The 10,197-nt window shown below is 39.0% G+C and overlaps 1 protein-coding gene and 4 non-coding genes across 5 annotated transcripts in view; all 5 read left to right on the plus strand.

Moving 5' to 3' along the window:
* The window catches only part of LOC137487288 (uncharacterized), a 372,332-nt gene that overhangs the window by 185,063 nt on the left and 177,072 nt on the right, over window positions 1–10,197 (plus strand). The window lies entirely within an intron of this gene.
* Window positions 5,555–5,628, plus strand: trnai-gau (transfer RNA isoleucine (anticodon GAU)). Its single transcript has one exon. It is a non-coding gene; the product is annotated as a tRNA-Ile (tRNA).
* On the plus strand, window positions 6,176–6,249 carry trnat-agu (transfer RNA threonine (anticodon AGU)). Its single transcript has one exon. It is a non-coding gene; the product is annotated as a tRNA-Thr (tRNA).
* Window positions 7,131–7,204, plus strand: trnat-ugu (transfer RNA threonine (anticodon UGU)). Its single transcript has one exon. It is a non-coding gene; the product is annotated as a tRNA-Thr (tRNA).
* Window positions 7,391–7,464, plus strand: trnat-cgu (transfer RNA threonine (anticodon CGU)). Its single transcript has one exon. It is a non-coding gene; the product is annotated as a tRNA-Thr (tRNA).

Raw genomic sequence — 10,197 nt, forward strand, 5'->3', positions numbered from 1 at the left:
GACTAGTTGACGACTTAAATTTACTCTCTCACTTCCAGCGTTCACTGCGAACGCGCACACACTCAAGCAGTTTGGCCGTGTTTAAAATCACATCTGGCAGCGGTGGGATTCTAACCCACGCCCCCGAAGAGACTGTAGGATAAATCCAGCGCCTTAGACCCCTCGGCCACACTACCCTAGATGTATCCATGCAGTGGTCCCTTTTCTGCCCAATTTTACGGAAGCAGAACAGGAGAGAAGACGCAGAGCTTCCTAGTGAAGCCCTTTAACTTTGGCCAAGGAGTCTACATTTGGATGTGAGCGGAAGCATGCAGTATCTCTTTGCAAGTCTGTTTGCTCAAGCACAGAGGTCATTCTCAAGCATCCTAAAAGGACTGCCTGGCAGCGGTGGGATTCGAACCCATGCACCCGAAGAGACTGGAGCCTTAATGCAGCGCCTTAGACCGCTCGGCCACGCTACCTTACAAAACAGCTTTCCCTGAGCAGTTTCGACACCAACTTGTTTCAAGTAGCGCAACAGCTCTAAGAAATCAGTTCAATTTAGCCATGCCTAGCTGGAGCTCCTCCACAAAGAAAGAGAGCTCCTTAATACCAGCTTAGGAAGCACTCCCACCTTCCTGTCAACCACAGTTCTGTCTCTATTTGAGCACACCTCAAGGCATTTGAAGTCTTCCCCTAACGGCAGCCAGCTGCGATGCATTTAAGCACCTGATTACAAGGTAACTGTTATTTCACAAAAGAGTGAAAGTTACTGATTCCATTACAGCAGAAACCACATTGTTGTTGTTATTATATTAAAATCCAGTTATGGAGTATTACTACTCTAATTGTGAATCTTTACTGTTCCTGTTTCAATAGGGTGCTCTTGCTAAAAAGGAGCAATGGCAGAGAGAGACGTCCAGTGCAGACTTTGTTAAGATGCTGCAATCTAATCATGGGAAAGACACTTGCTCCTGAGCAGATTCGAGCTTGGGGATGTGTTGCTGTCACACCAACGAGTCTGCCTTGAGTTTCAAAGAACACATTATACTAACTAGTCGCCAACCTAAATTTACTCTCTCAGTTCCAGCGTTCACTGAGAACGCGCACACACTCAAGCAGTTTGGCCGTGTTTAAAACCACATTTGGCAGTGGTGGGATTCGAACCCACGGCCCCGAAGAGACTGGAATCTAATTGCAGCACCTTAGACTCTCGGCCACGCTACCCTAGATGTATCTATGCATCCTAAAGGGACTGCCTGGCAGCGGTGGGATTCGAATCCACGCCCACGAAGTGACTGGAGCCTAAATCCAACACCTTAGATCCCTTGGCTACTCTATCCCGGATGACTCCTTGCAGTGGTCCCTTTTCTGCCCAATTTTTCGGAAGCAGAGAGGACGCCGAGCTTCCTAGTGAAGCCCTTCAACTTTGGCCAAGGAGTCTACGTTTGGATGTGAGCGGAAGCATGCAGTATCACTTTGCAAGTCTGTTTGCTCAAGCAGAGAGGTCATTCTCAAGCATCCTAAAAGTACTGCCTGGCAGCGGTGGGATTCAAACCCACACCCCCAAAGAGATTGGAGCCTTAATCCAGCGCCTTAGACTGCTCGGCCACTCGACCCTGCCATGACTATATAATTTTTGTGATTTATTTTCAGCAGAGTACTGCTGCTGCTGCTGCTCCAGCACAAACGGTGCAACAACCTGCCCCTACTGTACCTGCTCAGGAGGTGATGGAGACGAGACAACTTGAGGCCCAGCCCCAGCCCCCGTCTACTCCATCAGTGGCATCAAAGATTTCACCGCAATTGTCAATGGTACATTTTTTTAAAAATCAAAAGAAAAGACAATTTCAGTGTTTCAAGTGTTCAAGGTGCTCAAAGTTCAGTTCAAAGTTCAAACATAGGAGAGAAAAGAACAAAAAGCAATAAAAAAGTTGAGGTGTTGCTAGAGACATGCTTCTTTTCACACCTCTTGCACAGTGGGGGGTAGCAGACACTTGCTGATTGGTCGGTTTGAGTTTCTGTGATTGGATTAAATTACATGGTCAGGTCATGGTCAGGGTCACTTTTTAAAGCTACATTTTAACCTCTTGTCTTCAGATAATGATACATAATAAACACTAATAGTAAATACTTTGTTTTGATTTTAAGTGTAAGCTAAACTTTTTACTTTTTCTAAACAACGAGTCTGAGGTATTATCTTGAAAAAGTACTTATTTAAAAAATATATAAATATATATGTATATATATAATTTTGCTACCACAGGTATGATACTATTTTTTCTTCTGGGAAAAAATCTTATTTGTTTTATTTCGAATACATTTTTCAAGGTCAATATTATGAGCGTCTTTAAGCTTTTTTTTTTTTTTTTTTGGCATAGTCTACAAAACAAACCATCGTTATACAATAACTTGCCTAATTACCCTAACCTGCCTATTTAACATAATTTACCTAGTTAAACCTTCAAATGTCACTTTAAGTGGTATAAAAGTGTCTTGAAGAATATCTAGTCAAATATTATTTACTGTCATCAGGGCAAAGATAAAAATAAATCAGTTCTTAGAAATGAGTTATTAAAACTTTGATGTTTAAAAAAATGTGCTGAACAAATCTTCTCTCCATTAAACAGAAATTGGTGGAAAAAAATAAAAAAGCGGGCTAATAAATCAGACTTCAACTGTATATAACACATAGTGTGATGTTGTAATATACAATGTATGTTTTTGTTGAAATGCATAATGTAATAATAGTACAATAATACTGTATATAACATAATGCAATACTTTATTCCTTTGGTAGTAAAAAAAATATTTGTTTGCATATTGCTCCTTGATCCAGAAAACTATAATTTTAATCAAAGCCTAATGTGTCACATTTATTTACAATGAACCAGTTGTCTAATTAAATCTATTCTAACTTATATCTTATTTCTACCTGTAAAAGTAGCAGAGGGTGGTAGTAAAAAACAGCTTGAACTCGAAACACTGTAGAGAAATCAAACTGATTGTACAACAGACATATAGAAAGATAGTTTCTAATTGCTTGAAATGTAATGTGATATACACTAATGTTCAAAAAATTATTATTGTTAAAATATAAAAGCTTAATATTACTCATATATTGCAAGAATTCTATTGTGTTTGATTTGCTCATCAATTTAAGATTTTATTTGATTTGAATTGTTTGAATAAATTATTCTTTATTTATTTAATTTGCCTATATTATTATTTCACATTATTCCAGTTTTTACTAAATATTTGATCAAATAAATGTAGCCTTGATAAACATAATTAAATGAAATTCAGATAATATCACAGATATCTCTGGTGGAGATTTTAGAAACATCTAAAATCATTTAATGATTCTTTCTTTTCTCTCTCATTCAATTGGGATGGAGTGCCTGTATTCGAGTCATCTAAATTCAGCATTTGGCCCTTACTATGTTCTGTTAATGAATTGCCCCAAGAGGAAAGAGATAAAAATGTGCTACTTTGTGCATTGTGGTTTGGCTCATCTAAGCCACTGATGACTAGCTTCCTCAAACCTTTTGTAGAGGAATGCAAAAGTCTTGGACAAACAGGACTTCAGTGGCAGGACCCAGAAAATCACTCAGTCAAAATCACAAAGGTCTATGCATTATGTGCTATTTGTAATGCTGTTGCACATCCTTTAATGCAAAATTTCAAACAGTTTAATGGAGAGTATGGGTGTGGGCACTGTCTTCATCCAGATATTCAGGTAAGAAAAGGTAATGGGTCTGTGAGAGTGTATCTTTGTTTGGAAGAGGTGCCAGACCTTAGAGATCACAACACAACTGTGCAAATAGGTGAAATTGCCAAAAGTAACGAACAGAGCATTTTGGGCATAAAAGGACCATCTCCTATCGTGGACTTGCCAAATTTTTACCTGATCAATGGCATGGTCCCTGATTACATGCACTGTGTGTTGCAGACAAATGTCTACTTTATGGTTTGATTCCAAAAACTACTGTAAGCCATGGTATGTTGGTTTGAATACTGAAAAAGTGGATGGAAATCTTTTAGCAATTAAGCCTCCAAGCATTTTTCCACGAATTCCACGTTCTATTGTTCAGCAACATTTTTGGAAAGCTCATGAATGGCAAAACTGGCTTTTAAACATGCTCGTGAGGCTCTTGAGCTGTATGTTAAATCGGTTCAGTCTTTGTATGGTGAAGATCAGATGGCCTACAATGTGCATTCACTTCTGCATTTGACTAAAAGTGTAGAGAATTTGGGTCCACTCTGGGCCCAGTCTGCTTTCATGTTTGGGAACTACAATGGCTATTCGCTCAAGCAAGTAAAAGGCAGCAATGCAGTGCTCTAGCGGATTTGCAATTGGGGAGCATGGTCTCGTGCTTTACCACGCATAGCTAAAGCCTGCTCATCTGATGTCTCACCTGAAAATAAGTCATTCTACACAGAAATGACCTCCAGTACACATAATGTAAGGAACTATGCTAGATATGACAAGGTGACTGCACTTGTAATCCCATAGATTAGGCCAGTGTCCGAAAAGGATGTAAATGCATTGCATGCATTGTTAGATTTATCTGGGACCTGAACTGGCAGGCACTATAGCAGAATAGTTGCCGATGGAGAAGTCATTCACAGCTAAACATATACAAAGACAAAGAAAAGAAACAACTCAGTTGTGATTTTGAAAGATGGCAGTATTTTCAAGATATCAGACTTTGTCAGTGATGACCAGCATCGCCTGTATGCAGTTGGCAGATTTGGAAACTGTACAATGCAGAAGCTGGTTCGAGGATGTACGGTCAAAATATAATTGACCTTTGTCAAAGCTGTTCATTTTCCTACTGGATTTGAAAGAGCAGTTGACAGCGATGAGAATGTGAGACCATGTATTTACAGTGAACACTCTGGGTCTGCTGTTTGTGAACAAATCAGAACATATTATTGTAAATGAAGATAAGTCAAGTACACCTAAAAGTGACAAAAAATGTTAAAAATTGATAAGTTAAAACTGGCTTTAATGTTTTTGACAGGAAGTATTTTTTGTATGTCACAAGCTCTTGTTGTCTTGTGGTGATATGCATAAGATGTTTATGACATTATGTTTGTAGGTTTAGAATAAAACTACTGTGAAAAGTTGTAAGACTTTTTATAAATGAAATCTAAAAGAAAAAAAAAACTAGTGGTATGTAAAATATGCTAATGTATCCTGCACAAAACATTGTAATAAATTGCAATAAAAATGTGTTTGTGTGTAGTTTAAATTTCTTCTTTAAAAGGTTAAAAATCACATTCTGTTCAGCGTTACAAGATGAAATCAGGATTTAGCAGAATATTGTAACGGGTAGTGAAGGTGTTGATGTAAATGGTGTCTAGCTCTTGAATAAGCTACTCACTAGCCCGGCTAGCTCAGTCGGTAGAGCATGAGACTCTTAATCTCAGGATTGTGGGTTTGAGCCCCACGTTGGGTGTTTCTGTTAACTTTCTGTCTCTCTCTCAGCAAACTTTCATTAGGCTTCATAAAGCAGACCTTTTAAGACAAAGTTCAGTGTTTCTACCACTGTAGGTGACCATTTGCTAAGTTTCTGTGGTGCAATCAGTCAGCGCATTCGGCTGATAACTGAAAGGTTGGTGGTTCAAGCCCACCCAGGAGCGAATTAAACATTTTGCTGCCTTGCAACTGCTAACACGTGCACTGGGCATAGATTCTGGGCTACATTCTGTTCAGCGTTACAAGATGAAATCAGGATTTAGCAGAAGATTGTCACGGGTAGGGAAGGTATTGTTGTAAATGGTGTCTAGCTCTTGAATTAGTTTGTAAATGGTCCGGCTAGCTCAGTCAGTAGAGCATGAAACTCTTAAACTCAGGGTCGAGGATTCGAGCCCCACGTTGGGCGTTTCTGTGACCTTTCTGTCTGTCTTTCAGCAAACTTTTATTATGATTCATATAGCAGACCTTTTGAGACAAAGTTCAGCGTTTCTACCATTGTAGGTGACCCTGCACTAAATATCTGTCATCCATATATCATATATCAGCTGTTAACTGAAAGGTTGGTGCTTCAAGCCCAACCAGGGATGAAATATGCATTTTGCTTGTAAGTCATATGGCATAAAAATGACAGGCTTTGCAGTGCAATGGATAGCGCATTGGACTTCTAGGCGGTGAGCTGAGCTATTCAAAGGATGTGGGTTATTTGACGTTGGCGCTGTGGCTTAGTTGGTCAAAGCGCCTGTCTAGTAAACAGGAGATCCTGGGTTCAAATCCCAGCAGTGCCTAATGTACAGGTGCCAGGCTTGGTTTTTGTTAAGAGTAACGAGTGTTTACGCAGCGGGATGTTTAGCAGTCGGTTTCTTAACAAAACTCAAATCCTTAAGAACGCTGCTCGTTCAAGAGGGCTTTGGACGATGCCTTTATATAGCATAATGTGGTAATGCCTAACCAATTGGACTTTGATATTTCAAGTCCAGACATTCACACATGCAGCGCTACCGTTGTTAGTTTTTTTTCTTTTTTCCAATTAAACAATTAGCCCCTGTCGAGATTGTGTTGTGCTGTGGCTAAGTTGGTCAAAGTGTCTGCTTAGTAAACAGGAGATCCTGGGTTTGAATCCCATCAGTACCTTGTCAGCAGTTGGCTGTTCTTTCATGGGCCAGAGAGTACTAAAAAGAGCTTTCTGTGCAACAGTGCTGGAGGCAGCAGAGCACTCAGGCTCTGTGGCGCAATGGATAGCGCATTGGACCTCTAGGCTGTGAGCTGAGCCATTCAAAGGTTGTGGGTTCGAGTTCCACCAGAATTGCAAGCTTGGCTCTTTTTCTTCACTGACTTAAGGTGTGGTGCGTTTCTAACATTTTAGCCATCTGTCCATCTCGTTTTGCTTCTTTCTTTCATTGCGCAGTGCAGGCTCAGATACTAGGGGTACTCTACAATAAAGCCGATGACTTAATTGAGCTGTTTTAAATAAGGAAGATTAGAAAACGGTGTAGGGCCTAGTGGGCTTGAGGAATGACTCGAAGGCAACCTGTGGTTTTGGGGAAAAGTAACTGCCACCTATTGTTGAGATCACGCCTTTTGGATTTGTCGTACAAGAGCCTCTTTATGCATGTGCAAAGTAACTGAGTAGAAAGCACAGAAAATTTTTCTTCCTGTCAATTTTTGTGGCGCTGTGGCTTAGCTGGTAAAAGCGCCTGTCTTGTAAACAGGAGGTCCTGGGCTCAAATCCCAGCAGTTCCTTTGAACAGGTGGTGCATGTGCTTGTTTTATAGAGCTTGCCGGATCGAATTATAAAATTGTATAGCTTTGAGGCGTAATGAATAGTGCGACAAATAGAGTTAAACAACCTCTTTGCTTGCCATTTTTAGACTCGCTGTCTTTTTTTAGTCTCTGTGTGCAAAAACATGTTAGCTGCTTTACAGGGTTGGCGCTGTGGCTTAGTTGGTCAAAGTGCCTGTCTCGTAAACAGGAGATCCTGGGTTCAAATCCCAGCAGTGCCTAATGTACAGGTGCCAGGGTGGATTTTTGTTAAGAGCAGCGGTACAGTTGTTAGTTATTTTTTCTTTTTTCGATTAAAAAATTAGCCCCTGTCAAGGTTGTTTGGCGCTGTAGTTTAGTTAGTCAAAGTGCCTGTCTTGTAAACAGGAGACCCTGGAATCAAGTTCCAGCAAAAGTGACTATCAGCTATTGTTGAGATCAAGCCTTTTGGATTTGTTGTACAAGAGCCTCTTTTTGCACACACACACACACACACACACACGTGATATGGCTGAAAAAATGTAAACAGGGATTTTGACAAATTATTGACTATTATGAGATTTTAAATACAGTATGTCGAGACCAGTTGTAATTTCCATATGTTGCCATATATCATGCCATATATCAGCTTTCTATATGGGGACTTGCAGTGAGAAAAAAATGACTGTAAAAGATTGTTTATTGTAACAATGTGCATCTTGTGTGCTGGTGATCTAAAGTTTGTTCCTGTAGTATTTGTATGATAACAGGATTATGTGAACCAATGATCCTTCAAATGCAAGACTTCTTAAAGGAAATAAATGCAGCATGCAGAGTATTGAACACTGGAGAGTCTGTGTTTAAAGTAGTGAATGTTTCGAGTTTTGAAAATTGATAACAGGGTTCTGAAATTTGTGGCAAAACAAATGAAAAAAAAACTGTAATCTGGGGTTGCCACAGTGGAATGAACCACCAACTTATCCAGCGTATGTTTTACACAGCAGATGCCCTTCCAACCACAACCCATCACTGGGAAGCACATACACTTATTCAGAGACTCATACACTACAGTCGATTTTAACACATTCAATTCACCTATACTTCTTGCTGTGAAATAAGGTGCAACCCACTATGCCACCGCGTCACCCATTAGCAGGGCTTGAAATTAACCTTTTTGCTTGGTAGCACCGGTGCTCATAACTTTAAAAATGTAAGCGCATCAGCAAAACTGTAGTCACACCCACCAATCATAAGCATCATTACTACAAGTTTTATACAAACATATTAATTGCATTTGAAATTAACAGTATAAATGCAAGCGCGAGGAAAATATGTCTCGTCCCGTTATCTCAAGAAATAACATTTTTATAACATAACTGAGTGTCCAAAAGATATACAGAGCACCTACCGGCCCTGCACGCACTGCTTGACATGAATAACTCTGTTAATGATATAACTGTGCTGTTCTCACGGGTGCTGTCTGAAATTGCACTGATGCTTTTAACATATACTGTACCCTATTATATGCATAGGTCATGTTAATAGCAATACCGGTCTTTTCATGAGTAGCGATATTAGTTTACTCAGTGTAGGCCTGTTTGCGATGTCCGTTTAACTGAGTGATTGACAGTTGATATTTCAGTGCTAGAGCAGTGGGCCAATAAGAAGAGCGCGAAGGCGGGGCAAGCATTACGGACTTGGCTTTGTTTACTGCAGCAAGTTGACATGACAACTGTTTTAAACCATTCCTGAGCACTGCGTTTCCCGTTTCAAGCACAGAGATGCATTCAGCATGAATGTCTCCCGAATCCGCGCATGTGGTGAACATTTTGCAAAGTAAAAACTGGTCGCACACAACACATGCACTTGCACAAATGCTCCCAAATATATTTTGAGGTCGTATAGATAAAATTTCAGGCGCATATGCAACCAAAATGGTTGCAATTTCGAGCCCTGCCATACTAGTGTCTTTTTTCATGTTACTTGTGCTTATTTTTCAGATATCTTTTAAATTAAAAACTTGTGCTAATAATTAAATACTAGAGTTTTCAAAATATACTAGTGCTTACTCATTAGGCAGGTTTATTTTATTAGATACTAGTACTTATTCATTAGATAGTACTTATTAAATATATAGTTTTTATTTATTAGATACTAGTACTAATTTTAATAGTTACTAGTAACTATTCTGTAGTTACTAGTAACAAATTTACATTTTTTCCATTAATTTCTATAGGATCTGTCATTGAGATATCAACTGTTCAGTTTTGACTAGTACTATGTATTCCAATTGGGACTACTGTTATGTACTGCTAGTTATTCATTAAGTACTGGTATTTATATGAATCTCGCATTCAATCTGCCCAGTTGGTGGAATGAACTGCCTAACTGCATCAGAACGGCAGAGTCCCTTGCTGTCTTCAAGAAACGACTAAAAACTCAACTATTTAGTCTCCACTTCCTAATCTGCAATTGTCTCTCTGGCTATACCACTAACTGTACTCAAAAAAAAAAAAAAAAAAACTTAAATTACTAATGCTTTCCTTCTTAGACCTTACACACCTGACACTTGCCTACAAAACTTATTCATTGTTGCTCTTATAGTTGTGTAAATTGCTTCATTTTCATAAAAGCGTCTGCTAAATGATTAAATGTAAATGTAATACTTATTAATTAGATACTAGAAACTAATTTATAGATACTAGTACTTAAGTATTAGGTACTAGTACTTAATCGTTAGATACTAGTATCTATTTAATGCACTAGTACTTATTCATTAGATACTAGTTCATCTGGTTGTTCCTGCTTGTTTCTCTGCCTTGTTATTTAGGAAGGACGACATTGGCTTACAGTAGCTTACCACATTATTTCTATTATGGATCTGATGTTGGTTCCTCAACTACATTGGACGTTCATATAATGACAGAAAAAAAAAAAAAAAACTTGCCATATTGTCCTTTATGGCAGTAGCCCGTTTTGGTGTAACAAGTTTTACA

The sequence above is a fragment of the Danio rerio genome, chromosome 4 (assembly GCF_052040795.2).
Source record: "Danio rerio strain M-AB ecotype USA chromosome 4, GRCz13ab, whole genome shotgun sequence".
In the NCBI taxonomy this organism is placed as follows: Eukaryota; Metazoa; Chordata; class Actinopteri; order Cypriniformes; family Danionidae; genus Danio; species Danio rerio.